This window comes from Erinaceus europaeus, chromosome 9 (assembly GCF_950295315.1).
Source record: "Erinaceus europaeus chromosome 9, mEriEur2.1, whole genome shotgun sequence".
Classification (NCBI taxonomy): Eukaryota; Metazoa; Chordata; class Mammalia; order Eulipotyphla; family Erinaceidae; genus Erinaceus; species Erinaceus europaeus.
In genome coordinates, this window is record NC_080170.1 from 109,689,006 (window position 1) to 109,715,074 (window position 26,069).

General features: G+C 45.1%; 1 protein-coding gene across 9 annotated transcripts in view; it reads right to left on the bottom strand.

The window, feature by feature from the left end:
- LOC103115819 (lipoma-preferred partner) overlaps window positions 1-24,925 on the bottom strand; it is a 474,645-nt gene extending 449,720 nt beyond the window's left edge. For 2 of the 9 annotated variants that reach the window (XM_060198526.1, XM_060198517.1), the window contains exons 1-2: window positions 24,771-24,924; window positions 17,978-18,068 (exon numbers count right to left, since the gene is read on the bottom strand). The gene's annotated coding sequence lies outside the window, so the exon portion shown is untranslated. Of the gene's footprint in view, window positions 1-17,977; window positions 18,069-21,129; window positions 21,202-22,744; window positions 22,840-24,000; window positions 24,051-24,595 lie in introns of those variants that run through there. The other 7 variants (XM_060198525.1, XM_060198518.1, XM_060198520.1 and 4 more) reach the window with 7 other exon arrangements.
- Between the last annotated feature and the right edge of the window lie 1,144 nt (window positions 24,926-26,069).

The following is a 26,069-nucleotide window of genomic DNA, read 5'->3' on the forward strand; positions in this document are numbered from 1 at the left end:
TGGGATGGTAGCAAGGCAGTGTGCTTGCAGAAGGATCTTATCCATATAGAGATGATGTGCAAGAAAATGGGGGAGAGGGGTGTGAAAGAGAGCACACACAGCCAGGAATCTGAGGGGGGGAACCAGCTTTTCCTAAAGCAGTGTTTGTAGGAGCCATCCAGGATGAGCACTGGTAGGTAAGCATCCTCCACTGAGTTCCATCCACAAAACAGTTCCTTTGGTTATTTTATTTTATTTTATTTTTATTTTATTTTGACTCAGGAAGAGACTCAGAGAAAGAGAGAGATATATCAGAACACTGCTCCATTCTGGTGGTGTCAGGGATTGAACCTAGGACTTCAGAGCCTCAGGTGTGAAAACCTTTTGCGTAACTCCTTCAATGTTCTTACAGATCCCAGATCTCTACCTAGAAATGCTCATGTATATTTTCCTAGAAGTAAAATTAAGTGGGGAAGCACAGGAACAAAGCTAAGGGGTCACTCTCACTCCTGAAGGAGGCCCAAAGCTCTCTGTGTTGCTTCACAGTTCACACGGGCACAGATGGTGGGCAAAGGACAAGGAGGCTCGATGGTCCCAAGTGGGTACCAGACTGGGTGGGAGAGGAAGAAGGAAAGCCAGCTGCACATGGGGAGTTGGGGTAGGCACAGAAATAGGTGAGGAAAGACGGGAGGACACTCTTGTCTCCAAGCAGAGGTCAAGATCTCAGTGGTGAAAGCAGGCTAGAGAGAATCTCGCTGAAGTCCCCTTCAAGGCCACTTCCTGGCAGCAAGAGAATCGGGGTTCCAGTAAAGTAGAAGGAATGCTGCTGGCAGGAGATACTCAGACCTGCACAAGAGGACTTTAAATGGAAACATGAGAATGGGGAGGAAACGCTAAGTGCAGGGCCTGAGCTGGGCAAACAAATGTGTTCCAGACAGAGTCCACCGCTCCCCCACCCCACAAAGGCTGGGACTCAGGATTCACAAGACAAACCAAGGGTGAGACCAGCTACTCAGCCCACCAAGAGCCCAGTGCTGGGGCCTGTGTGGTGTTCCCAGAGCTATGATGAAGGGCCGTCAGAAGGAAGAATCTGTATCCTTTAGGGCGGAAAGGTCCACTCTACCACTGGGCAAGATTCAGCACAGCCTACAGGGACAGCAAATGCAAATGCCCTGGAGTCAGCAACCTCACTGAGACAAGGTCTATCTTCTCAGTGGCCAAGTTTATCTGCGTGCCCACAGAGGTGCCAGTTTGAACCCCGATGGGCACTGTTAACCTCCCGGCACTGGAACGACTTCCTGTTTCTGGTGTACACACCCACGACGCTGCTTTGCCCACTGCTCCAATTTGGTTAGCATGTCTGCTTGTCTGAGCAGACCATAGCTCCTAGATGGCTGAAACGGTGCCTTGGTCACCTAGTGTGCCCTGTCCCTGGAACGGAAGGCAATCAAGTGAAATGAGCAGGAGCTCTTTCCCACTGCCTAAGGTGCCACAGAAGTTCCCTTGTGCCAAGAGCAAAAGTGCCATGGATTCTCACTTAGATGAGCCAGCAGTGGGACCCAGAACTCAGGAAATCTTAGGGGGAAGTGATTGCCAAGGAGTTGGGGGTGGGTGACGGGGCACCTGGCTGAGCACACATGTCATAATGAGCAAGGACCCAGGTTCAAATCCCCAGTCCCACCTACAGTGGGGAAGCTTCACAAGTGGTGAAGCAGTGTTGCCGGTGTCTCTCTGTCTCTCTCCCTATTTCCCCCATGCTCTCAATTTCTAACCATCTCTATCCAATATATAAATAATTTTTTTAAAAAGTCACAGTGATTCCCACCATCCAACCCCACAAAGTCACTTTCTTTTGGTCTAATTAGCAAATACCCAAGCTCTCAGATTGCCCAGTGCTACAGTGGTATCTCTAGGCCAAATGCAATCCCTAGTGGACAGCAAAAACAAGGGTTGCCTGAGTACTGGAATGCACCTGAAAACAAATACAGCTGGAAGGCCACAGAAAATAAGTTTGCCTGGGCGGGGAGGTAGTGCATCTGGTCTAGCAAGGACCAGGATTTGAGCCCCCATTCTCTATCTGCAGAAGGAAAGCTTCACGAACTATGAAGCAGATCTGGGGAAAGTGAAGGTTCAGAACTCTGGTAGTGGGAATGGTGTGGATCCAAACCCTTGTCGACATGTAATTCTTTAATACAAAAAAACAAAATGAAGGGCAGGGTACATAGCATAATGGTTATGCAAAGAGACTGAGGCTCTGAAGTCCCAGGTTCAATCCCCTGTACCACCATAAGCCCAAGCTGAGCAATGCTCTGGTAAAAAAATTAAATAAAATAATAAAATTAAGTAAATAAAGCATAAAACATACAAAGAGTCTAAATTTTTTTATTTTTTGTAACCAGAGCACTGTTCACCTCTGGCAGATGATGGTATAGTGGACTGAACCTGGGACTTTGGAGTCACAGGCATGACAATCGCTTTGTATAACCATTATGCTATTACCCCTGCCTGAGTCTACTTCTCCAGTGTTCTGCCACTGCCTTTACTGCCTTTATCATCTTCATCTTCATCCGGCTCTCTCTCCCTCCCTCTCTCTCAGAGATCTCTCTCTCATACACACACCACACCACCACCACCACCACCACCACCACCACCACCACCAGAGATGGCACCCACCCCCATCCCTCCCAGGTGCTGAACATGTTACAATGCACAGAGGACCCAGGTTCAAACCCCTTGGTTCCCACTTGCAGGGGCAAAGCTTTGCAAGTGTCAAGGCAGAGCTGCAGCTGTCTCTCTTCCTCTCTATCCCCCACTTTCTTCTAGATTTCTGACTGTCTCTATCCAATAAATAAATAAAGATAATAAAAAAAACTTTTCAATTAAATAACCAGGGTGCTGAGGACCTGCGCCCCACATCCAGATGCCAGCTCCTGTGCCCTTCCGGCCGCTTCATCTGTGCCCACCTCTCCATCTCACCGCCTGCCGCAGGCTTAGCTGTACTTACTCTGCCAGGTCTTTACACTACTGTTTTCTGTAATTTATGAAACACATACTGCCCACGAGTTTGTATTTTTAATTCCTGTAAGAAGTTTTGGGATCCAATTTGTGAGAAAGTCAGACCGCAGCATAACGTCGTTTTGTATGATAAAAGCCTCTGAGGAGAAAAGCAGACAGCAGTGGATCCTGCTTATCAGGAACACAAATACGGGTGCTGTTGCGGAGTGTCACAGACTTCCTTACGAAGCAGACTTCTTCGTTTTGCACCAGCCTGGCGCAGACTTCCCGAAATAAATTCTAAGTCTGCTCATTTTCAAGGCAGCTCTTTTCAGTCACTTACTGAGCGAGCACCTAGGCTGTGCTAAAATTAATCACCTGGGCTCCGTCGATTTTCACAAGGTAAAATTCTGATACTCTGAACACTGAGTACTGAGTCCTATCAGTGATCTCTAACCTACCTGAAAGATAAGGGAAAGAGGAAGGACAGAGGAAGAATCTGATAGCACAGTGGTTATACGGAAAAACATTTATGCCTGAGGCACCAAAGGTCGCGGTTTCTATCCCCAGTACCATAAGCCAGAGCTGATCAGTGCTCTTAAAAAAAAAAAAGCATTATAATCAATCAATTAATTAATTAATTAATTAATCAGGGGCCCAGTCATGGGAAGAACCCAATACAACCCTGAAAGTGTGGAGCCCCTGTCCTCTGCTCACTCATCCAGGACCAAGGTGTATCCGGGACTACTATTATTATTATTATTAATTACCTTTTTCCATCTGTGTCCAGCACTGTCACCAGAGGCGGAGAAGAAAGTTGGGTCCCAGGCAGCCTAACTCACCCATCCATCCATATACTCACTCAACATCACAGCTAGTGACCAGCTTTTTTCTTTTAATTTTTTTTCAAAGATATTTATTTATTTATTATTGGATAGACACGGAGAGAAATGGAGAGGAGAGGGGGAGATAGAGAGACAGAGAGACACCTGCAGCCCTGCTTCACCACTTGTGAGGCTTTTCCCCTGCAGGTAGGGACCCGGGGCTTGAACTCAGGTCCTTGCGCACTGTAATGTAAGCGCTTAACCAGGTGCGCCACAGCCTGGCCCCCAGCTTTTTTCTTTTATTTTTCCTCCAGGGTTGCTGCTGAGGATTCTGCCAACACTACAAACCCTCTGCTCCTGGTGGCCATTTTTCCATTTTATTGGATAGGACAGAGAGGAATTGAGAGAGGTAGGGGAGACAGACAGGGAGAAAGACACCCACTTCACTATTCATGACGGGTCATGTCTTGTCTCTCTCCCCCCACACACACACCTTGCAGGTGTGTGACCAGCTTTTCTACAAAGAATCCTTGTAGGGTAGGGGTAGGGGTAGGAGTAGGGGTGCTGGGGGAGATGATTGAACCCGGGACTCGATAAGTGAAAATGAAAAGCAAATGAAAAGACTGTTGAAATCCAAGTAGGATCGGAGTCTGGTTAATAGCTAATAGGCCAATGTCAAGAGTCTCAGTTTTCACAAAAGTTCCATGGAAACGTTATGATGTCAAAAATGGGAAGAACTGGGTAAGTGTGTAAAAGTTCTCTGTAATGCCCCTGAATCTATGCTCCCAGAGGGATAAAGAATAGGACAGCTATCCGGGGAGAGGATAGGATACAGAGTTCTGGTGGTGGGAATCGTGTGGATTTGTACCCCTCTTATCGTACTACGGGTTTTGTCAGTGTTTCTGTTTCATAAATTTTTAAAAATGTTTTAATTCTCTGTACTCTTATTACAACTTTTCTATAAGTGTGCAATCATTTCCAAACTACAGATTTATTTTTCTTTAACCTCCAGGGTTATCACTGGGGCTCAGTGCCACCTCAAAGATTTCACACTGCTCCTAGTGGCCTTTTTTCTTTTTCCATTTGATTGGATAGGACAAATGGAAATTGAGAGAGGAGGGACAGAGTGAGAAAGGGAGAGAAAAAGACAGACACCTGCAGGCCTGCTTCACTGCTTGTAAAGCTTCCCCCTGCAGATGGGAGCAGGGCTCAAACCTAGATCTTTGTATGGGTCTGGGTCCTTATGCTTAGTTTATGGTGATAATGGAGACTGAACCTGTGACCTTTAGTTTCATTTCCTGACTTGGAGCTATTCAATAAAGAAATGGTTTTGAAAAACACAGGGTCTCCTGGAAGGATTTGTGCTAGACCAGGACCACAGCACCCTCCCCAGTTTGCCCCCTAACTGTAGCCTTTGTTTTTTTTTAAGAAGATTCCGAAGTCTTTTTTTTTAAGAAGATTCTGAAGTGGACCTATTACTGTGATGTGAAACTTCACAAATTCCCTTCTTGGGCCTTCAAGGTTCTTTTCCATGCAACTGAAAGACTTACCCTGTGCACAGGGAAACCTTTAGGATGTTGAGATAAAATGTATTGGCTAGGGAGACAGCATAATGAGTATGCCAAAAGTCTTTCATGCCTGAGGCACTGGAGGTTCCAAATTCAGTCCCCAGCACCACCATAAATCGGAGCCAAGCAGTGCTCTGGCAAAATAATAATGAGGAGAGGGTGACGGAGGAACAAGAGGGGGGGAAAGGAGAGGAAGAAGAGGAGGGGGAAGAGGAGGAGAAGAAGAAACTTAATTAAATGGATTGTAATTGAACTAAATAAGAAACAGTATAGCCCCATGGGTAAAGAAGATCTTATAGAGAAGCAGGAAAAAAAAAATTGAGGTCAAGCAACTTTGGATTTGCGACCTTTTTTAGTCCCACCTCCTGTGGTTCCTGATTGCTCAATTCTTATTTGGGAGGGCTGACTGAGTTTCTGTGATTCACACAGGTGAAGATGAGTGGCCACCGTGCTGCATCACAGGTTTCTTTTCACAGTCTCTGTGCTGGCCTCCACCATGCTGGTTTCTGCCATATGAGCTCTGCCATCTTGGTCTGTTCCCACAGTCACTATTCTAATAGACATGCTCCTTGGGCTGAGTCAGAATAGGGAAAGAAATCCTTGAGAGATGGAGGGAAAGGGTCCTAACTTGCTAGAAAATGAGAAAAGAAATTCCACAAGGAGAGAGATGCCTGAGTATCAGAGGAAGAGGATGTAGGAGCAAAAAGACACTGTAAAGAAAACAAATCCAGAGACAGAGCGCAGGAGAAGCAGTGTTTATTGAATGTCTACTACACACACGCAGGGAAATGTGTACTCTCTGCACGTTTCCTCATATAGCCAGCCTCAAAGATAAGCGCCTGATCTAACAATCCAGGTTGACTTCAGTTGAATTTGAGTTAGCAAATGTTAACACTCGGACTGTTAATGGAAAAGACCCTAAAATACATCTAGCCCAGGCTTAATATTTCACAGATAAATAAACTGAGGCTCAGATAGGGTGAATTTCATGCCTAAAATGGAATCAGAAGGAGAAGCAAGGTGCTAGTCCCTAGAGACATGAAGATAAAAATGAGTATGAAAAAAAACAACAACACAGACTTGTGGGGCTGAGTGGTGGTGCACCAGAATGAGAGGACATGTTACAGTGTGCAAGGACCCAGATTCAAGCCCCCAGTCCCTACTTGCAGAGAGAAAGCTTTGTGAGTGGTGAAGCAGTGCTGCAGGTGTCTCTGTATCTCTCCTCTATCTCCTCCTACCCTCTCCATTTCTGGCTGTCTCTATACAATAAATAAAGATTTTTTTTAATTAAAAAAGAAAAAACACAGACTTGTCAAAACTCCCAATATACAGAGGACCCGATGTGTAGATTATCCTCCACTTCATCAAGTATGATCCACCCTCTGGTAGCAACTGGAGAGGAGAACACTGGCAGTACTGTGTAAAATGAAGCAGATCTCTTTCCTGAAGACAATGAAAGCAGAAACTGTACAATCTACATTCAAGCCAAGCCCCCACTGCTTTAAACGAATCATTGGTGCTGCAGATCTCTGTCTCTCTGTCTCTCTCTGTCCTCTCTCTCTCCCGATACTATCTAAAAACAAATATATATATATATAGTAAAGGTAGCTTGCACTAGAAATAAAGGGAAATACAGTTGGAGAAGAATGTAAAACAAAGGTATATGAAGGGAAAGTGGAGAAACTGGTGTGTGATGAGATAAATGGGAACTGAACTTGTGAGAATGAGGCTGTCCAGGAAGGAGCAAAAGCTTGCCTGACTCCAGAATCCCTTTTTTTTTTTTTCCATTTGTTTGCTGCCAGAGTCATCACCACTGGGACTGTATGCCTGCACAACAAATCCACAGCTCCGTGCAACCATTTTTCTTTTCTTTCTTTCCTTTCCTTTCCTTTTCTCTTTTCTTTTTTCTTTTTAGATAGGACAGAGAGAAATTGAAGGAGGATGGGGTGAGATAGAGAGAGAAAGACAGACAACTGCAGGCTTGCTTCTGCAAATGTGAAGCTTCTCTTCTATAAATGGAAAGAAGGGGCTAGCACAGAATTGTATGCTCAGCAGGGTGCGCCATGGCCCAGTCTCTCACAGGGGCAGATAGAGAAGAGAGACAGAGAGACACCTGCAGCACTGCTTCACCACTCACAAAGCTTTCCTTCTGCAAGTGGGGACTGGGAGCTCGAATCTGGGTCCTTGTACACTGTAACAAGTACTCTCAACCAGGTGTGCCACAAGTCTGTGGTTTTTCATCCTCTCACAGAATCACAGCCTTCTGAGTGTCCTCAGTGCTCCTGCGACAGCACCTAATCCATCTCTACTACTGCACTGGGCAAAATTACAATGTGCATCTTCCTTAAGATCAATGGTCTTGTCCAGATGATCAGACAACCCTGTCACAAAGCAAAAAACCTTGCAAACTACAGGTCAATAACTATGTGTTAAATGAAGCAGCCGGGGGCCAGGCAGTGGCACACTGGATTAAGCACGCTTATTACCAAGGCCCCCAAGTTCAAGTCCCCGCTCCCTACATGCAGGGAGGATGCTTCATGAGTGGTACAAATGGCAAACTAAAAGTCAGTCTTGGGAAAACAAAGGTATTTAAGGTAGAAAGTAAGAAAATGGTGTTTGCAAACTGATGGAGAGAAACAATACCTGTCTATATCTAATTTAGATTTAATCAGATTGTTTGCTGACTGTTAATTAAATACTCAGTGGTTGTTACCAACTGTGGTGAGTAACTTAATTTTGAATTAAATATGCAATAAATGTTTAACTGAAGTTCTATTAAATTTTACCCAGCAAGTGAGGAATATGAGATTCTTAATTGACTTTAAACAAGATAGTTATGGCAAGTTAGTTGAATTCTTATTACAGAAAGATAACTGCCTTATTAAATCTAAATTGACTATTTCATTTGATAGAGAAATATATCATCTCTTCTTTTAATTTACTCCCCCCAAAGAAAAGAAATAAGTCAAAAAAAGGTTTAGTAGTCAAAATTGCTTGAGATGGGATTTGTTTTCTAGCCTAGGTTTAGTAGTAGTTTCATTCATTCAGTAAATGTAAATAAAAGAGAGATCCAAGGAGTTACATATTAGACTGAAGTACAAGATAGTATCTTCTAGACCCCAAATTAAGACTTTTTTTTCCCTATGTGGAAATGTTTAGACCTCATAATTCTTAAATTTCCAAAATGTTTCAATGATTTAAAAGACTAATAATAAATAAAATTATAAATCTATTACTCTTTGAGTAAATGTCTATCTCTAAAACTGCAAAAAGTCATGTGACCTTATGTAATTAACCTCACTTTTCCAAATCTCATTTACCAACATATTAAATGAGATGAGATGACTGGATGGAAATAAAACTCTATATTCTGGTTTTATTTTGGTTTTGTTTTTGTCTTGTAGATGTGTAGCCTTCAAATGCGCCTGTGACATACATAGTAGGTGCATAGTAAACACTGAACGAATGTCAAACCTGTGAATAAATATATAAGTAAAGTTTCAGTAACTCAAAACACTAAACATTTTAATCCTTTTAAACCCAGATTCTCCACATAAATTTTTTATACACAAACCCTATTTTTTATAAAGGTTGAAAGGTAAAGGGGAGTGGGAAGAGAAAGAGAAGAGACACCTGTATCACTGCTCCACTACTCATGAAGATTTCCCAATGCAGGTGGAGACTCAGGTCTTGAACCTGGATCGTTAAGCCGGTCCTCGCGCTTTGCATCACGTGCGCTTAACCCGCTGGACTACCGACCTACTCCCAAACCTGGATCCTTATGCATGGTAATGTGTTTATTCCACTCAGTGCACCACCACTGTCCAAACCCAGAGATCACTGTCTTTAGAGAATTATTTAGAAAGAAGTAAAAGCTCAATGTCCACTGCATATTTTAACATATTGGATTGCATTTAATTTTTTTAATTACTTTCTTGAGGAAATGTTGATTTACAAGACTGTTAGAGTCAGAGAGATACAATTTCACATCTCCACAATTAGCTTTTTTTTTTTTTTTTTTAGTGGAAACTACCCTATTGTCCACATGGAAAATACTTAAAGTAGGATTTACTGATCATAACAAATCTTTTGTCATGTTAATGTTAAAAATAAAGCGCAGGGACAGGGATAGACGGCATAATGGTTATACAAATAGATTCTCATGCCTGAGACTCCATAGTCCCAGATTCAGGCCCCAGCACTAATATGAGCCAGAGCTGGGTAGTGCTCTGGTTAAAAAAGTAATAATGATAAAACAAAATAAAGTCTAGGCAAAAAGAAGGAAAGCCTTCCTATAATAATGTCAAGTGGAAGGAAACAAGATGCACATTTAGAACAGTAGACATGCATTGGTGGGGGGAAGTTAAGATCAAGGCTCTATGGCCATGTTAAAGCCAGAAAAGGTGTTCAGCTTGAAAAAAAAAGTTTTAAGTGGGTTTGTGTTTAATGACAGTATAAAAAAGATTATTCAGTAATTTTGTGCCTGTCTCCTTCGAAAGAACTTAAAACTTAGCCAGATAATAAACAATCTACAAACATCTTTCCCTGGGAATTGAAAAAAAAACAAGTAAATGTATTTTAGGTGAGTTCTTTTTCACTCTTTTGATAACTGACCCACTCATGTTTAAAGGAGTTCAATTAGGTCTATTCATTATTAACGATAGTCTCAAAATTCAAGTCTTCATTTTACTGTCTTGCTTAGAGTATTTGTCCATTCATAGTCTTTCAATAAACATTTATTAAATCCTCATTACAGGTCAAGATCTGCACTGAAAGTTAAAATATGATTATGAACAAAAGCAGAGAGCTGCCTCCAGATCTGCGCAAGCTGAGAACCAGACAAATAAGAAGTTGTGCTGGGAGTCGGGCAGTAGCGCAGCAGGTTAAGCGCACGTGGCACAAAGCGCAAGAACATGAGTAAGGATCCGGAGCCCCAGGCTCCCCACCTGCAGGGGAGTGGCTTCAAAGGCTGTGAAGCAGGTCTGCAGGTGTCTATCTTCCTCTTCCTCTCTCTGTCTTCCCCTCCTCTCTCCATTTCTCTCTGTCCTATCCAACAACAAGGACATCAATAACAACAATAACTATAACAACAATAAAAAATAATAATAAAGAAGTTGTGCTAACAGAAAACTCAACCTGAAATCCTCATCCAACATCTCAGGCTTATAAAACTTGAACAGTATCAATTACTCATGGGACTAATGTGGAGTTTTGCCTTTTATCCACATGATTAACTATAAAGTACTACAAAAATGATACCTGGGGCCAGCAAAATAGTTCACTTGAATAGTACACTGCTTTGCCATTGTGTGACCCAGGTTTAAGCCCAGCCCCTCTCACACTACAGGACACCTGGCAGCTACAGTCTCTTTCAGCCTTTCTCTACCTCACTGGTCATCTCCATCAGGAACATTGTAAACCCTCTTGTGCGCCTCTACAGGACCTCACCCTCAATGTAGAATAACAGTGGCAGAAATTGCCCCACTCTCCAAAGAGAGGGTGGGTCAACTTACTCTGCCACTCGAGGAAGACTGGTCCTAAAATGAGTGCAGCCTAGAATGTTCCTGGCTATGGCCATGGAATGCGAGCTCAGACCAACAGGAATACAGAGGTTACACAGGCTCCTGTGCTAAAGACGAACAGACATGGGCCCTAGGTCAGATTGATGGGGTTTATTACAATTAATGATATATATATATATGTTTTCCATATTTGGGAGCTAGTCTCTGCCCTGATACAGCTTTCTGGTCCTATTCCCAACTCTGACACCATCTTTCCAGACAATACTCTTAGCCCACCTACATGTTAGCTGTCGGGCCCAGGCAAAAATCTATAGTCACAGGCCCTGATTTATACTTAAAACAGACTTCCTAGCTTCTTCCTACATGAAGACCCCAAATCTTATCTGTTATACTCTTTCCTTTAGGTTTCTTCCTTTAGGTTTCCTAATTATTAAACAATTTGTTCTGCTTTGTATCTTAATGCTACCAAGTTGCAGATGCTACCATGACACCAACCTGACTTTCCTGGGCAGATAACCTCACCAATGTGTCCTGGAACGCCACCTCCCCAGAGTCCTGCCCCACTAAGGAAAGATAGAAACAAGCTGAGAGTGTGGATCAATCTGAAAACACCCATGTCCAGCAGAGAAGCAATTACAGAAGCCAGACCTCCCACCTTCTGCACCCCTTAAAGATCTTGGGTCCATACCCCCAGAGAGATAAAGATTAGGGAACCTTTCAATGGAGGGGAAGGGACACAGAACTCTGTTGGTAGGATTTATATGGAATTTTGCCCCTCTTATCCCACAGTTTTGTTAATCAGTATTAAATCACTAATAAAATAAAATAAAATAAATAAAGATAACTGAAATGCCATGACTATATTGTGGAATCCACGTGAACGGGCTCCTGAAAGCTACGTTAGGCCACAACGTTCTGCCTAGGTTAATAAATATTAACTGACTAGCACTAAAGTGGCACTCAAACCACGCATGAACTACATCTATAGTCCATCATTCTTAGCACTTAATCATACATTTTTGAACTTTCTCAGCTTTTGTCCAATTTGACAAAAAAAAATGATCCTGAAAAGACAAATTCTTCTTTCTTCTTCTTTTTTTTTTTTCTTGATTAGGGGATTAATGGTTTACAGTCAACAGTAAAATGCAATAGTTTGTACAGGTATAACCTTCTGAGAAGACAAATTAATCAAGGACCTCAGGGTAAGATGATTATAAGCACCTTTCTCTGGGAATTAAAAGAAGAGAAAGACCTACACAGGGGAGCAAAGATGACTGACAAAGCTGTAGAGGGAAAAGAATTTAGAGTTCCAACTAAGAGGTTTCATGCTATCCTGAAAAGTGGAGAGGGTGGACTGCTCTTCTTCACAAACAGCTACCTCAACAAATACATGTGCTGGGCCGGGGGTGGGGGGTTGAACGCAACCATTACCATGTCCAAGGACCAGGTTCAACTCCTCAGTTCCCATATGCAGGGGAGGAAGCTTCACTTGTGGTGAAGTAGTGCTGCAGGTATCTCTCTGTATATCCATCTATCTATCTCCCCTTTCCTTCTCTATCTCTCTTCATCTCTATCCAATACATCAATCAATAGATAAAATAAAAAATAAAACAAAATAAAATCAAGAAAATGTGCTTTGTATGCTCTTAAAAAAAAAAAAAAAAACTTAACTGAGACACCTTCCTAAGACTCTGAGCAGAAGATAAACTCACTACTCCCAGAGTTATGTAAGGACCAGATCTATGCAGCCTTTGCAAATGTCATCTGCTCATGACCAAGGTTTTTTCTTAAGTAAAAGAGAAGAGCAGTTAGCTTCAATTCTTTTTTTTTTTTTTTTTTTGCCTCCAGGGTTATCACTAGGGCTTGTGCTCCTGGAGGCTACTTTTTCCCTTTTTGTTGCCCTTATTGTTTATTGTTGTTATTATTATTGTTGTTGTTCTTCTTACTGCTGTCATTGTTGTTGGATAGGACAGAGAGAAATGGAGAGAGGAGGGGAAGGCAGAGAGAGGGAGAGAAAAACAGACACCTGCAGACCTGTTTCACCGCTAGTGAAGTGACTCAAACCCAGATCCTTACGCTGGTCCTTGTGCTTTGAGCCATGTAAACTTAACCAGCTACACTACTGCCCAGCCCCCAGTTAGCTTCAATTCTACCTGTGAAACATCTCGCCTAGTCATTCTAGTCACTGCCTCAACCCTAACTCAGCTTCCTTTTACCTTTTGCCGGGACTACTGCTGTGCATCTTAACCATCTCTAGTATTCTTCTCCTCTGATACATGCAAACATCATTCTCACCAATAGTGCATTGATTTATTTTCAAAAACCAATAATTTCTTTGCCCAGTTACAGTAAAAAAAATTATTTCCCCAAAGCACAGATCCGATCACCTGACTTTCCTATTCGATCCTCAGGGGTCCTCTCCTAGTACAATCTCAGCTCTCCACAAAGCAATCAAGGTCCATCTCAGTCTAAGCCCCCTGAGCTCTGCCATCTCACAGCCTCTCTCTACTAGTCAGCCCATCACAAAGACTCCAGCTTTCCAAAGTACCATGTATATATTTATTATTACTATTTTTGGTTTTTTTTATATTTATTTTATTTATTTTTTCCCTTTTGTTGCCCTTGCTGTTTTATTGTTGTAGTTATTATTGTTGTTGTTGTTGCTGGATAAGACAGAAAGAAATGGAGAGAGGGAGGGGAAGACAGAGAGGAGGAGAGAAAGATAGACACCTGCAGACCTGCTTCACCGCCTGTGAAGCGACTCCCCTGCAGGTGGGGAGCCGGGGTTCGAACCGGGATCTTTATGCCAGTCTTTGTGCTTTGCGCCACCTGCACTTAGCCCGCTGCGCTACCGCCCGACTGATACAAACAGATTAATAGAGAAGGGGAGGCACACAGGTAGAGAGACAGAGAGATACCTGCAACTACTTCACCACTTGTGAAGCCTTCTCCCTTCAGGTGGGATCCAGGGACTTGAACCCAGGTCATCACACACTATAATGTGTGTGTTCAACCAGGTGTGCCAGCACCATGCAATCTCTTACCTCTGTCTCTGATCATGTGATCTTCCTTGCTTAACTACGCTCTTCTACCTTGGCCCATCAAACAAATTCCCTATCCTCCTTCAAGGCCGAATCAAATAACAAGACACTGAATCCACAAAGTTTTCCCCCAGGCTCCTAGAGTTAGTCAATGTTCAAGCAAAGCCTCCAGATATTTTTTTTTTGGCACATATTTTCTTTATGCCTAGATGACATTCCGAAGGCAAGGATCACTCAGCATCCATGTGTTCTGCCCCAAATCCAGGCTAGAGCAGCACTCATTCATTCACTGACATACCTGGCACACTATGGTGAATGAATGAATGCAAGAATGCATCAGACTGACTGACAAATGTATCTTTGAGGTCCAATGCAATCGTCATTTCTGGAACCTTGGTGTTCTCTACGGGGAGCTGATTGGCTGTAGTCAAGAGAGGTTTCCAGAACGGAACTGACCAAGCTATAGAAAGATCAAGCTACCTTTTACCTCATTCTAAGAAAAGTTTCCTCTTAAAAAAAATAAAAGTTGCCTCTTAACTTCCAGATCAGCAAAGAGTTTGCCTTTCCCATGAGTCAAGACGCACTCAGAAACTTGGGGTGGCAACTCCCCTCTACAGTTCCTGAAAGTGATTCCTTTTCACAAGCAAACAAGACTGAAGTTCCAGGTGCCAACTAAAGAGTTTGTTTTTCCCTTCCTGGGTACAAGACAAGCACCATCTCAAGAGGGAATTCAATAGGGAGAATAAGTCTAGGTTACACAGGTGACCTCTTGGCAAAGAACTGAGCTCTCATTGGGCTTCGAAAGTTAGGTTTAGAGATCATGTTCAAGATGGGCCAATAGATACAAAAGAATAAAATCCAGATAAAGTATACGCATGCACAGAAAATCAATCTTATTTCTCAAGTATTAGTAGCCACAACAATTGAGCTGTCCCTCCCTTAAACCCTACCTCAATCTTGGACTAAGCCTTGCTGTCTTTCAATGTCATCTAAGACCCAGTATTTCCAACAAGCTTCTATAAGTCTCCCAGTGGGCCTGCACACTCTATCAGCCCTGCATCTGTACTGTTATTGTGACACCTTCTTCTGCTCTAAACCTATATTAACATGCTGTCATCAGTCCTAATAATCTCTTAGTGCCTGCAATCCAGACATCCTGCTCAAACATACTGGCATTTCACCCTTAAAAAGGTAATTCACTGAGCAAGCATTCCTTAGCACTCAGCATTTCCTCTAACTAAAGCTAAGTAGATGTTGTTTGTGGCACAGTACTCACCTTAACCTGACATGTGCAGATTATTTGACCTCTCTCCTCAGTGCTTGCCTACGGGACCATGTAATTTACTCTCCAAGTCTCAACACCTCTAAGAATGAATGGGGATACTCTTAATTCCAGGACACAGAGTTGTTCTGGGAAAACCAGAAAGTACGGTCCTTCTACCTGTGGAGCCAGTACTATAACTACAGCCATTTTCACAGACAATTAAATTGAAGTTCATCTTAAGGATGAGAACCCCTTAACACCTAAAAGTCCCAAAGAACTTATATTTGTCTCGCTCTCCAGTTACTTTCTAGGAGAGTATGGCCCTAGCCAACCACCACCACCACCACCACCACCACCCCCAATCCTACAATCCTCTCGGTATAGTGGTTCAGCTGCTTACTGATGACCCAAGTGATGAAACAATGATGGCAATAACTATAGCAGGAAAAGTCCCAGACTGGGGGTAGGAGGAAGCCACGAGTATAGCTCTTAAAGGTCAGTGAAATCACCCTGCCCTGCCCAAGCCCTTTATGCCTACGTGCCTCACAGAAGGTTCCCACAGCTTCTAGGTAAGTCGTGGCACCAGAACTTCAGCACTGGTTTATTTTTTTTCTTTTCTCTCTCTCTCTCTCTCTCATGTTTTTTTGTTTGTTTTTCCCTTTTTTTGACCTTGTTTTTTTATTATTATCATTGTTTTAGTTATTATTGTTGTTATTGATGTCATCATTGATGGACAGGACAGAGAGAAATGGAGAGAGGAGGGGAAGACAGAAAGGGAGAGAAAAAGATAGCCACCTGCAGACCTGCTTCACCACCTGCAAAGCGACCCTCCCCTGCAGGTGGGGAGCCAGGGACTCGAACCAGGATCCTTGAGCCGTTCCTTGCGCTTCGGCGCCACATGCACTTAACCCACTGCACTACCGCCCAAATACCCTTCAGCACCAGTTTTTCCACCTGAACTACAGGGGACTGTGATGGGAGGCCATGCTATAAGTAGTAATTGAAGTAGAACCAAGCCCAGTGAGAGTCACAAATACACAACACAAACAAAACCCAGGAGACAGTGGGACAGTCACAGACGAGGAAGGGATGCTGCCCAGCCCTGCAGCAGGGATAAGCCATCTCCTGTCAGAGCCCGGAAGAGCCTGTGCTGTGTGTGGCTGAGGCCCTTAGCCCACTTAGTAGAGTGTGCTGTTCTCAACAATAGTGCCCTCAATCATAACAAGTCTAACAATTGAGTCAGTAAACCCAATCACGCCTGTGGCCACAGCAGGGACAGGCACAGTTAAGAACTCAAACTTGGAGACATCTAGGTCAAAATCCCATGCTCTCAAGCCACCAAAATAGCTGGCTTGGATACTGCACTGCTTTGCCATGTGAGTGCCTCAAGTTTGAGCTCAGCCCCCATTGCATTGAAAGAAACTGCAATGCTGTGGTCTCTCTGTCTCTGTCTTAAAATAAATAAATAGATCCCACACTTTCCACACATAGGAGGAAATACCATTGCTGTGGGTTATACCCTACCCAGAAGATACCAGGATCTCACACGCTTCCTCGCCATTTATAAAGTACCATCACAGAAATGTCTCAAGTTTTCATAAATGCACTATAACATACTACAGGATTCCTAAAAGTAACTGAGGCTCAGGGACCTTTCAGATTTGTTTAAAGGGGACTTACTTGGCTAGTGGATGGCTGACACAGGTCTTCCGTTTTTCCTACACCAATAAAACATCTGGTGATGGCACACATCCAAATGACAGCACAGTGAAGTCCAGACTCTCAGAATCCTGGGGTATCCAACCTGATCTGAACTGCCTTTAAAGTTCATGGATAATTAAGCCCTTCAATTATCTCCATTTTCCTTTGCAGAAGTCAAGGAGCAAGACAGAAGCTTTGGCGACAGAAGTCTGGTGCTGATTCTGCCAGGAAAAGCCCAGCACCCCTTGGGAAGTTTTCTTCCCCAATTGGACTGTCGCCCACATTCTACAAGTCAAAATTCATCCTGTCGAACCCCCTCTCAGATCGCAATGGGGAATTAAGTAATAAAAACAATTGTAAGACGCCGTTCACCACTTAAGAAATGCTATGAAGGAGGTTATGATACTAATGGGTTCTGTGAAATGGATTGTGATGGGCAGGTTTAAGAGGTAAGGGAAAAAAAAAATGTAGGATTTACCTACCCAGCAGTAAATCTAATAGTGGCAGCCTGAAAGCCCTCAGATAAGAAAAGTAAAAAATAAGAGGGTGGGGAAGTTAACAAGAATCAAAAGCTTAATTCCTGCAAACAAGAAACTGGCATTAAGTGGCAGTAAAAAGAAACCAGGAAACCATACACACACACATACACACAGTCAAACTGAGTTGTTTCAATCACTTTGTTGACAAGGAGAAAAGCACTGGTCCCAGCCCCATTATAATAATTAGCACCATTAAAAACCCCTCCCAAGTTCTGCACAGAAAAGCACCTGGAGGTCGAGGAAGGAACATAGTGTCAACACAATAGTCAAAAACACCTTTGAAAGAGGGCTGACTAGAAAGGCAGAGACCCGCCCTACTCTAGTTCAGCTGACCCTTATGAAGAAGCCAGCCCAATGCTTTCCTCACTTGTACAATGAAGACCCAGCTTCCCAGCTTCTTCTCCTGGTGCACCTCTGTCCCCCCCCTCCCCACACACACACACACATTCCAACCAAAGTTGATAAGATATCAAATAACCAGGACAAGAGTTTGACACCATCCGAACAGAATCCAGAATCTGCTTTCCCCTTTTTACTTTACAGACCTGGTACAGGCCTCAGCCTTCTGCTCTGGAAGATTTCAGCAGTCTTCTGAAAGGAGTCCCAACCTCTGGTCTTGAACTGCTCTTACTCTGCCTGCCAGAAGACAGAACACTCAGAAACACAAGCCCCACAAAAGTAACCAAGTTGCTCAAAAGTAACCAAGTCTTCCCAGCAGTCTTTTGTTCCTCCCATCCATCCTTGACCTTTTAACCCTCCCTAGCCAGACCCATCTTTCACTCCAAACACACCCTTCCATTTCCCAAACATTCTTAAGAATCTCAGGACTGTGTATTGATATCCAGGTTTATCTGCCTGGGAAGTTCTTCCACTCTTGTCCTGCACCTAAACTCCTATTCAAAACCTTTTTCCAGAAACTCATCTCTCCTTCCAGTTGGCCAGTCACTTGCTGACTCATCACCCTCTTAGGGTCTGACCATGCTCAAGTTCTGAAGCTTTCCTGAGTTAGAAATTAAAAAAAAAAAAAAAAAAAAAAAAAAGACCCTGGAAACACAGCCTTAGCTCTCTTTGTCAGCCAGGACCCAGCGCTTTCCTCCGGCATACATTAACCATGCAATGTTGAGCAACTGAATTATACACGTGCTGAGCTGAATGAGGAGAATGAAGCGTGTGTGTGTGTGTGTGTGTGTGTGTGTGTGTGTGTGTGTGTGTTCACACATATAAGTGGTGCAGAAAAGGGCAAGGACATCAGAGAATGAGTTCAAGGCACAAGTTGGGATTTAGCCTTGAACTTAGATGGATTAGATTTCCAGTGGACACAAAGAGATCCGGGTAAAGAAAACAGCATAAACAAAGGCAATGCACCCTCCCTCTGAGTGAGGGCAAAACAAAGAGCAGTTGGAACTACAACTATTCTTAGGTGGTTCTGAGCCTCCACTCTATACTCCCAGTGCACCTGTGGGAGCTACAACATAGATGATCCTGTCCGGGAACCCTCAGACCGGAATGCAAGGTTAGGTGCCAGAAGCGGGGCTTTTGCTATTATCCTATAGCTAGAGTGAAATGAATCCCTTTCTTCACCTAATATTTCCAGGGCACCTACTATGCATACTAGACATACCTCTGAAAATCAAGAATACGGGTGGGGAGGGGGTACCTCTCCCAGCAGATCGCACATGTTATCATGCATAAGGACTGGGGTTCAAGTCCCTGTTTAGCATATGACAGTGCCTCAGTGTCTCAAAAAAAAATAAATAATTTTTTAAAAAGCATTCACCAGGAAAGGTGGAATGATAGAGACACTGAGTCCCCATAATCCTGGTGACAAAAAAAAAAAAAAACAGAATAAAAGGACCAACAACATCTGCGTTATCCTTAAGAAGCTTAAAGGAGGAGGGAGTCAAAGTGGTGATTGGAGTTTAAATTGTGCCAATAAAGATCATTCACTCATTTAACAGTTGATGAACACCTTCAGGGCAGCTCAGTTCAAGAATTTATCTACCTCCAAGCACAGGCGCCATTTACCCTCTTGTCACCTGACCACATTATTTGCAGAAAGTTGAGAGAGGTGACTTTATCCAAAGTGCAGGAGTGCCTTTGACCTGTAATAGGAGTGTGCTGACTATTTCCTCCAAGCAGCCAGGTACTGGCTAACATACTCCAACAAAGACTTCTGTTTCTCCAACTTTTGCCCCACATGCACACCTAGAATTTCCACCCAGGAAAGACCATACCATCGCATACCACACAGGCAGCACAACTTGACCTCTCCTTCTGGCAGGGCACAACCTTCTAAAGCTACATTCCAGGAAAAGACCCCGCCCACCAATGCATACAAGGAGTTGGGGACCCCTAAGTACTGCCCAGGGTCTAAGTCTCAGGTTCACCTAACTGACTGCTGCACTGTGTGTTACCATGCAAACACCTAATCTCAGAGAGCCAGGCAACCCGTGCTTGCTATAAACTAGGAGACACATTTTGAGCTAGCAAATGAGAGCTCTTGGCGTTCTCTATTATGCACACCCATCTTACCTTTATACCACTCATTTAAAACATAACCTCCACACCTTATCATGAGCAAGCATGCGGGTTCAAACCTCCACTTCCTACCTGCTGGGGTGAAAGTGAGTGTGTGGATAGGGGAGGACATAACTTCAGAACAGTGAAGCAGGTCTGTATGTGTCTATCTTTCTATCTCCCACTCCCCTCTCAATTTCTCTCCAGCCTATCAAAAGAGAGAGAGAACCAAAGGTAGATAGCATAATGATTATGCAGAGACTCTCACGCCTGAAGCTCCAAAGTCCCAGGTTCAATTCCCTGCACCACTATAAGTTGAAACTGAGCAGTACTCTAGTAAAAGAGAGAGAGAGAGAGAAAGAAAAAAAGAAGGGGGGAAAAAGAAAAAAAGGTGGGGGTAGACAGCATAATGGTTATGCAAAGACTCTCATGCCTGAGGCTCCAAAGCCCCAGATTCAATCCCCCCAACCCCCACCCCCCACCATCATAAACCACGGTTACCTAGTGTTCTGGTAAATAATAATAATAAGGAAAATGGCTGCCAGGAGCAGTGGATTTGTAGTGCCAGCATTAAGCCCATGGCACTACAGATAGCCCTGATGGCAATAGGAAAACTTAAAAGTAAACAGCTTCTGGGCCAAGAGAGAGCTCATCCAGCATGATGCATATCTTGCCATGTGGTAGGCACCATGCTCAAACCCAGATGCCAAAAACAAACACCAAGGGCACCTGGGAAAGCTCGAAAGATGATGGAGCAGTGCTATGGTGTATGTGTCTTCTCTCTCCCTCTCTGTCTGTCTAGGGCGGACAAATGGAGTTAGTCAACCCAAAAGTAGTGGAAACACACATAGATGAGATTCTGGCACTATGGTGAAGATTAAAAAAAACACCTTCAGGGGACTGGGAGGTGGTATACCTGGTAGAGCGCATGCATTCCAGGGCACAAGGACCCAGGTTTGAGCCCCCAGTCCCCACCTGCAAGGGGAAAGCTTCACAAGTGGTGAGGTGGGGCTGCAGGTATCTTCCTGTCGCTTACGCTCTCTATCTCTACCTTCCTCTCAACTTCTGGCTGTCTCTATCTAATAAATAAATAAAAGATTATATATATATATCAATCACCTTCAACAACAAACCTTCTCCTCTGCCTAAGCCTAACAACTCCATCTCTCACACCTCTCACCAGTTATTCTTCCAGCTGGGCAACTCCTTACTCAAAGGTTCTCTTCAGACACCACTCCTTCTATGGTGGCTTCTTCAAAGCAAACACTTCTTAGTCCAGAGCAGCCAAAATATCCCCCTCTTGCAGCATCCCCACCCCAACCCAGACACACACAGTGTTCTTAAGGGCAGGGACTTTGTCCCTCTCATATCAGCTCCCAAGGTTAACCTCCTAGTTCACAGTAGACAGACTCCAAAATTTGGTCTTTGATGCACTGCTCTTCCCCTCTTCTTTGTGGAAATAAATAAAACAAAAAATGAACTGTGAGTGATACTCTCTGTCACCTACCATATTGTATCACCCTGTCCATTTTCTGTTTATGCAGCAAATCTCCATGCTAAGAAGTTTTCTCAATGCTTATGAGTTACACTCCACTTCTGTCCCCAAACACAACATCCTTCCCATATCTTAAACCTTGAATTCGGAATCGAATTCAGTATAGTTCTTCCCTGTTCCCAATTAACCAAGACCAGTTCCACAGAACAGCAATGTCACACATTTACAACAAGAAGTCAAAGTTCGTTCTGGGCTATAATTTTGAGCACATCTGTAATTAGCTGTGAGCTTGAATAAAGTTAAGATGGAGGGAGATGACAGTGGCACAAGGTCTAATCTTCTGGGGATTTCTGAGATTCTAATAGAATATTTGACTGGAAAATGGTTCATAAAGTACAAAACACTATACATGCAAAAGGAGTATGATTAACAAATCTTATCACATCTAAACCAGACGTAGCATTATAAACCTAAAATGAAGAACTGTTCAACACTGACACATCTGTGGCTATAAGATAACTGGAATATATATATATGGTGTGTGTGTGTGTGTGTGTGTATGTGTGTGTATGTTTTCAAACTGATCAAATGCAGTGTGTCTGTCTTAATAAAATGCAAGGATCTGAGGCTGACAGATGGCTCACCCACTAGCATACCCATGTTAGCAAGCACAAGGACCAGGGTTCAAGATCTGAGCAACCACATAGTAGGACCGACAGGGGGGAAGCCCCACAAGTGATACAGAGGTGCTGTGGTATCATCCCTTCTCCATGTCTTTCTCTTCCTTTCTATATCTTTCTCACAATCTCTGTTTAGAGGAAAGAAGGAAAAAAAAAATTTAAGGCCACTGGGAATGGTAGAATCATGCAGCCATTCAGCCCAGTCTATAATCTTGGTGGCAAAAAAAAAAAAAAAAAGATAATACAGGAGTAGGCTCTAAAACTGTTGTACTTGCCAGCAGGACACAATAAGTACACTATTATGACCAATAAGTAAACAAACACCTACTGATGGTATTCTTGAGTCTGATTATTGCCTCTTTCAGTAGACTTGGGCAACAAGAGGCTCCCCAATGCCAGTTCCTCCTCTCTCAATCATGCCTCAGCCTGCTCCAAACCCTCAAATGATGACTTCAAGTCTTCATATCTAAGCTCCAAAGCCTGGAGTGCAAGGCCTTTTTATAATAAAGCCTCCTCTCCCACCAACCACTGCCTGGAACTGACAACCTTTTGCCCAGAGGGTGACCTCTCCACCAGAACTTGTCATTCTCAGAGGACTCCTACTCACCCCAGCCACTTACCCAGAGCTTCAAGAAACTCAGTTTCTCCCTCCTCTGCTTCTCCCCAGCACCAGCTAGGACCCCACTGCTCCAGGAAGCTAGACCTCAGGAGACACAAAGGCCACAGGCCGGCACCAGGCTCACACAGACAGGAACCCCAACTACCACCTCCCACCAGAAGTCTGCATTCTGAAGTGAAGGCCCGGGGGCTTGGGGGTGGAGGCCTGCTTAGTAAAGACTAAATATTTGCAAGATACAAAGGCCTCCCTCCCAAGTGCCAGGAGGCAGGAATTCTGGAAGAAAGAAGACTGGTCTAGGGGTGGGGAAAACTTTTTAAGAGTTCTGTATCTCCACTGCTCACCATTATTCATTCACTGTAGGCTCCAGAACCAGCACCCACCTTCTCTAGGCCTTTGTCTCCCCCTAACCCCCCCAGACTATTACGAGAAGGAATGTGAGACTAGAGGGTGGAGCCAGCTGCTTTCCCTCCCACCATTTAAAGGCTTTCTTAAACTACTTAAGGCTGGGAGAGATGAGCCACAAAGTCAGTAAAAATGTAGTGAGAATGGAGTTTTCTTGGGAGGCCAGCAGTTGAGAAAAGGGAGAGGAGGTGGAAAGACAAGGGGTGATGGGAAACAAAGTTACTTGAGTCTGGCACAAGAAAGTAGCTCAGAGAAGTCTATAAACTGTTGGGTGTGTGTGTGTGTGTGTGTGTGTGTGTGTGTGTGTGTGTGTGTGTGTGTGTGTGTGTGTGTGTGTGTGTGTGTGTGTTGGAGCTAGAAGGCAATGGATCCCTGGGAAGGGAAGACTAGGGAAAGGAAGCTGGGAGAGGTGGGGTGAAAGGAAGTCAGATTTTTAATCTCCCTAGCACCCAGGATTCCAAAGGCACCCCTTGAATGCCCAAACATTCAAGCCCAAAAACACTGATTACCCCATCTCCTGTTAGGTTATCCCATCCACCCCCAAGGCTCGAGTTAACCCTAGAGTTTAGTCTGCTCTGTTCTATAGACCCCCAGCCCCAGGCAAATGGCTTTCCTCCAGTGTCACTTAGCTAACTTCAGACAAGTTCCCATCTTTTAAAAGCCCAGTTCAAGGGCAACTCCCTTCAGAAGGCCAGCTCTGATCCCTCCGGAAGGACCAGGAAATCAAACTACTTTTTCCCTGAGTCCCTTCAAACTTGATCCATGCTTTTTCTCCAGCATTTTGGCACGTCTATCTGGTGTGAAGTTTTCTCGGGAGGGAGGGGGGTTGGAGGGGAAGCAAGGGTTGGTTTGTACCTGCCACAGCGCTCACTCAGCACAGTCCAACCCAGACAGGGACAGGGGTGGGGGGTGGCTCCAGAAATGCTGGGAGAAAAGGAAGTCAGAGTCCAGAGTCATCTATTTTTATTTTAATTTTGGCTCGCTCTTTAGGATCTTTAGAGAGTGACTCTGGGGAGGCCCTCCTCTCTCTAGACTTGAGCTGCCCCAATAGCAAAAGGCGAGGGGACCCGGACAACCCGGGCTCCTAGGCCCCTACCCGGGTGACAACAGTGATTCCGCGAAAGCTCAGAGCGCCTGGGTGTGGCCCCGCCCCCTGGGTGCCCGGAAAAGCAGGGCGGGGGGCGCGCGCAGGGAAGGGAACCCCGCCCAGCCCCAGGCCCACGTTCACCCCCAAACTCGGGGCCCCCCTCCCCCCAAACCATGCACCCGTGGTAGTGCCGCGGAGGGCACTTCCGCTCCGAGGGCCCCGCGGCCGGAGCCAGGAGCTCCTCGCCCGGCTCCCCGCGCTCCTCCCGCCGCCCCGAGGCGCTCCCGCCCGGGGAGGGCTGGGGGTTCCCAAGGCGCCCGCGGGCGGAGGGTGGGGGGAAGGAAGGAGGATTTGCAACAATACCTCAGGGAGGAGGTAGCCGGGGCAGCGGTGGTGGCAGCGACGGCTGGAGGCGGAGGCAGAGGCGAAGGAGGAGGTGCCCGGGCACTCCCCCTCCCATTGTCCCCAGCCCCGGACAGGCCCGCGCCCCGCACCGCGCCCCGCGCACCGGGGTCCGGCCCCTGCAGCCCGCCCTTACCTTGCAGCGCCCGGCTCTCGGCCGCTCGCTAAAGCTAGTTGTCCCGGGAAAGCTCGCGCGGGGCCCGGGAGCGAACCCACAGACAAAAAGTGAAACTTCGGCAGGGCTGGAGCGACTGCTGGTTGGTGCCTTTCCCCCTCCTTCCTCCCCACCCCCTTCCCCCCGGTCTCCCGTGCGGTGCCCTGAGAGCTGGAGGCTGACGTCAGGGGCCTGAATTCCTGACTTTGCCTGCACGCATTTGTCCATGTAAGGTATGGGAAGGCGGATGCCCGGGGCCGCCGCAGCGCTTGCCGGCGGGGGAGGGGGCGCCCGCAGCGGGCACCGGCTCTGCCAAAAGGTGGGCGCACGGAGGACATTCTCAGCCCCTGGGAGGAGAAGGAGGCGCGGGGCTGCCAGCAACTTGCAGAGGAGGAAGGGAAAGCGAGAGGTGTGGAGGCTTCGCCTGCACTGGAGCTAGAAGGCTGAGAAGGAGGAAGAGGCTGCCTCTGAGGAAATGGGGAGACCTGCGTCTACAGTGAAGGCACCAAACTAGAGCTCTGGGCCTGGGCTGAGAGAGTTCTTGCCCCGGGATTCCTTTCCCAGAGAGATCAGGCTCGTGGGCCTCGCCCTGGATTCCCAGCAAAACTCCAAACGCGCGAGGTATCAGAGCTGGCAACCACCGGTTTTCAACCCATGCACTTGATAGAGAAGATTGGAACTCTGGGGAGAGCAATGACTTGGATAGGATAACACATGCTACAGATCCAGGCTGGGGCCGGGGCTGCCTCCCGGCCTAGTGCCTACAGAGCAGGTTGAACTCCGACTTCTCCCTCCCGCTGAGCAGTGAGCCCAGTGAAACTTCTTAGGAGCTGTACAGACCACCCAGAAAAGAGATAGAGAACTTCCCTGGGCCTCGGCCCCAGTTCCTGGAAGGTTGTGACTGACAGTGAGCCCTGAAAAGCAGAGAGCCCACAACTTCAGGCTGATTTCCTCTCCCTCTTACGCAAATAGACGAACCCCTGAAGTTTAACATTTATTTTACAACACTGTCCGGAAACCCAAAAAGCTTACTCTGTGCTTTTCGTTTCAAACAAAGCTGCAAAGTCAGTGAACTTTGAATAAAAGCAAGCCTGTTCTTGGAAAGTTGAGTGGGATTTTTTTTTTCCTCTCTAACATTGTACACTTGAGTGATCATGAGAACCACCCTTTAGTATGTCAAGCAGTTGTAATGTGAGGCAGCCATTGGCTGGAAACGCTCCTTGTATTTCTGTCTTATAGACAGAAAGATATTTTTGTTATCTAAAACAGCAATCCCTCACC